Genomic DNA, 4,446 nt, shown 5'->3' on the forward strand with positions numbered 1-4,446 from the left:
GGGGATAGCTCAGTGGCACAGTGCCTGCCTGGCAAGTGCAATGTCCTGAGTTTGATTCCTGGTAGCAAAAAAATAAAAGAAAATGATAATTTGGGCCAGGGATGTAGCTGAGTGGCATAGCATCTGCCTGGTAAGCACAAGGTCCTGAGTTCAATTCCTGGTACAAAAAAAAAAAAAGAAAATTTGTATTTCCAAATGGTATCATTTCTCTGTAGTATAAGGGACTTCCTTGAGATTTCTTTTAAGTAAGTTTGTTAGTGATAAATTATCTTACTTTTTATAATCTTTTTACATTTTTACTGATGAAATGTTCTTATATTTATTCTTGAAAGAATTTTTTACAGGATGCAGGATACTGGATTTGTTTTGCTTGTTTTCATTTGACACTAAAAACTCTATTATTTGGCCTTCAATATTTCTGATGAGCTGTCCATGTCTATCTCTATTATTATTCCACTGCATGAATATATCCTTATATTGTATTGAAGTTGGACATGTGAGGATTAAATAGTAATTCTTCCACTTACTAGTTCCCTTGACTTTGTATGTATCATTTAAACTTTCTAAATATCAGTTTCCTTATCTTTAAAATGGAATATCTTTCATTGTTCTAAGAAATAATGCTTACTTTAATGTATTGGCACAAACTGTCAATGAACAACCACTGCAGACTTTGTTATTAACTAGGTCATCAGTCTCACAATGACTGAGTTGAACTCATGGAGCAGAGTTTTTTTACTATTGGTATGTTACTGGCACCTGAAAAGTATTAAAGAGAATTTAGAGAATATTTAAAATTATTTCATTGCTTTGTGAAATAGCTTTTATGTTCCATCAACAGCATGAAGTTTATATATTAAGGTTGGTATTATAGCCAAGCACACTTTATAAAGAAAACTGGGGAGATATTTGGTAATATCCTGAATATTTAATGTATGTTTCAGTTAATTGATCGGGCTTACAGGGATTCCTTATGTTGATCCTGTCTCTTAATTTAGAAAATAAAGTGAATAAAGAGCATAGGACTTCCATGTCTGACACATGCGTTAGCTAGATAGGAGCCCATAACTTTATGTACTTCCCTATCTCTAAACATAGAAACTGAATAGAACCTTGATGACTGTAATAAAGGATTGTGTAGTAATAAGAATTTTAAATTCTTCTACAAATACTTTTAAATTTTTATTTGAAACATTATTGTACATATATGTGGAGTTATCTTAATCACTTTCTTCATAGCTGATACAAAATACTTGAAACTCACAATTTAAAAGAGGTGAGATTTATTTTGGTTCAGAAGTTTCGGTCTATAGTTGGCAAACTCTAACACAGAAGAGGCATGGAGGAAAGGCCTGGCAGAGGAAAGCTACTCATGACATGGTAGTCAGTAAGCAGAGAGTGAAAGGAGGAGCATGAGAAGAAGATATACTCTTTCAGGTTATCCCCCAATTACCCACCTCCAAACAGGCCCTACCTCCCAACAGCAAGTCATGATCCTTGACAACAGCAAGTCATACAGCCTCCATGATCCAACTACCTTCCAAAAGTCCCACCTCTGAACATAGGAGGCTTGGCAGGTGGGGACATTTCAGATCTAAACCATAATGAGGATACAGTATGATTTTTCAATACATATATACAACATGTAATAGTGAAATCTGAGTAATTGGTATACCCATCACTTCAAACATTTATCATTTCTTTGTATTGAGCATATTCAAAATCATCACTACTAATTATTTTAAAATATGCGATTAAATATTGTGAAACCTATTTGCCATACTCTTCCATAGAACTCTAGAAGTTTTTCCTTCTAGTTGATCTATACTGATTACCATCCTATCTTCATCTCCTCTTCCTCAAGCCTTTGGTAACTACTTTCTACTCTCTAATTCTGTGAGTTTAACATTTTTAGCATTCACATATAAGTGAATATATGTGGTATTTGACTTTCTGCATCTAATTTGTTTTCCTTTAACGTAATGACCAGTTCCATGTATGTTGTCATAAATGACAGGATTTAACTCTTACCATAGCTGAATAATATTGCATTGTGTATATAAGTCACATTTTGTCTAATCACCTGAAGACAAATACCTAGATCAATTCCATAACTTGACTGTTATGAATAATGCTGCATTAAACATAGGAGTGCCTATCTTTTTGGTACACTGATTTCATTTCCTTCTGGGTACATACCTAGTAGTTAGACTGCTAGATCATATGTTGTTCTATCCTGTTGATATTGTTGTCAATTTTGTTGTTTTTATGAGCCACCATACTATTTTCAATAATGGCTGCACTAATTTACATTCCCACTAACAGAATATGAGACTTTTCTTTTCTCTACCTCCCCATCAACGTTTGGAATTTTGAGTAGCTTTACTTCCAGCTTAATGTCATTTTTCTTAAACTTTAGCTTTCAGCTATAATGGTAATTATAATTAGCTATGTTATCACCTTTTCTGAGGTCAATAATACAGAAAAGGCATCACACAAACAGGGGCAGTAATTTAAATATTCTCAGTAGTTGTCAATGTCTGCATTCTATACATGCTGAATAAATCCTTGAGTGAAAGGACCAGGGGATGATCTAGAATTAGGTTTAAAGTTTTATCTATCATTTTATACTTCATATCTAAAAACTCACTTTTATAGTAGGCATGATTGTTTTAAAAAAGAGCTAGAGATGTAGCTCAGTGGTAAAGACTTGCCTAGAGTCTTCAAGGACCTGGGTTTGACACCTGGCATGGCAAAACAAACAGGAACTGAAAGGTCCAGTGTGGTTATTTCCAGTCATCTAGAGGTTCTGAGACTCCTGTGTCTTGCCAGATTTTACATACTTACTAACACATCACAAAAATATTATTTTTGGTAAAACAATGTTATATCAGTACTAAAAGTATAAGGAAATCCAAATTGAAAGTGATTCTGGACAATTATTTGTCACAATATAAAGTGAGGTATAATTCTAAAAATAGAAGAACTCCTACAGTTCAGTAACCAACAGACACAAAAAGTAAAAACAACAACAACAGAAACTCGCCAATGTTAATCAGCTTTCTGTAATGGTGACAGAATACCTGGGGAAATCAATTCATAGGGAAGACAGACTTATTTTGGTTCATGATTTTAGAGATTTCACTCCATAGTCAGTCAACTCCCTTGTTTTGGGGCCAATGGTGTAGCAGAACATGTTAATGAGAAGTGCATAGTGGAGCAAAGTTGCTTACATCTGGCATTCAAGAAGCAAAGGGAGAAAGACATCCAAAAAAAGAAAGACAAATGGCACATGTGTTCTAGCAGCCCTGGAAGCCACATCCACAGTAACATAACTTTCTCCCACTAGGCCCCTGTTCTAGAGATTCCACCACCTCCCACTAATGTCACAGGCCAGTAACCAATCATTTAACACATGACTTTCAGGGAATATTTAAGATCCAAACCATCAGCATCACAAAGAAAACATGAGCAAAAAATTTAAATAGACACTTCACCAAATGAGATACATAAATGGCCAATAAGCGCATGAAAAGATGCTCAATATCATGAATCATTGGTAAGTCAAAACCATGATGAAATACTATTTCTAACACATTGTAATGCAGTTATCAAAAAAAAAGAATCAAAAACTGATGGCAAGGATGTAGAAAAGTCAGAAGCCTGTGTGTTGCTGGTGAGAACGTAAAATAGTAGAAACACTAATGGTTTGTCATTTTCTCAAAATAACCAAACAAAATAATTTGCCATTTCATCCATAAATTCTGCTTCTAGAATAATACCCAAAAGAATTGAAAGAAGAAAATCAAACAGCTGCTTACCCACCCATGTTTCCAGTAGCATTATTCATGTGAGCCAAAAATTAAAAGTAACTTAAGAGTCCATTCACAGATGACTAAACAAAATGCAGCATATACATGAAATAGAATACTATTCAACTTTAAAAAGAAAGTTTTAACACATACTACAAGGATGAACCTTAAATATATCATGCTAAATTAGATAAACCAGACACAAAAGGACAGATACTATATGATCTCCTTTACCTAGAGTAGTGGTGGCAAACCTATGGCACACATGCTGCAGAGGGTACACACAAAGGTCTCTCTGCTAGCACAGAAGCCAAATCACCTCATCATCAAGCCAGAAGCAGAACATCAGATTACACCTAAGTGCTGGCACTTTGCAATAAATAAATGGATTTTGTGTTGCAATTGTGGCACTCCATCTCTAAAAGGTTGCCATTGCTGACCTAGAGTAATCAAATCCACTCTACTTTTTAAAAAGTAGAATGGTGGTTAATGGGGTAAGGGGAGTGGTGATGCAGAGTTAGTGTTTAATGGATGTACAGTTTCACTTAGAGAAGATGGAAAAGTTCCGGAGGTGGATGGCAGTGGTGGTTGTTCAACAGTGTGAGTGTACTTAATGTTGTAAATTTTTATGCTT

General features: G+C 34.8%; 1 protein-coding gene across 3 annotated transcripts in view; it reads left to right on the top strand.

Annotated features, from left to right (window-relative positions):
* The window catches only part of Col24a1 (collagen, type XXIV, alpha 1), a 301,836-nt gene that overhangs the window by 194,873 nt on the left and 102,517 nt on the right, over positions 1-4,446 (top strand). The window lies entirely within an intron of this gene.

The sequence above is a fragment of the Chinchilla lanigera genome, unplaced genomic scaffold, assembly GCF_000276665.1.
Source record: "Chinchilla lanigera isolate Chin_1 unplaced genomic scaffold, ChiLan1.0 scaffold00022, whole genome shotgun sequence".
Taxonomy (NCBI): Eukaryota; Metazoa; Chordata; class Mammalia; order Rodentia; family Chinchillidae; genus Chinchilla; species Chinchilla lanigera.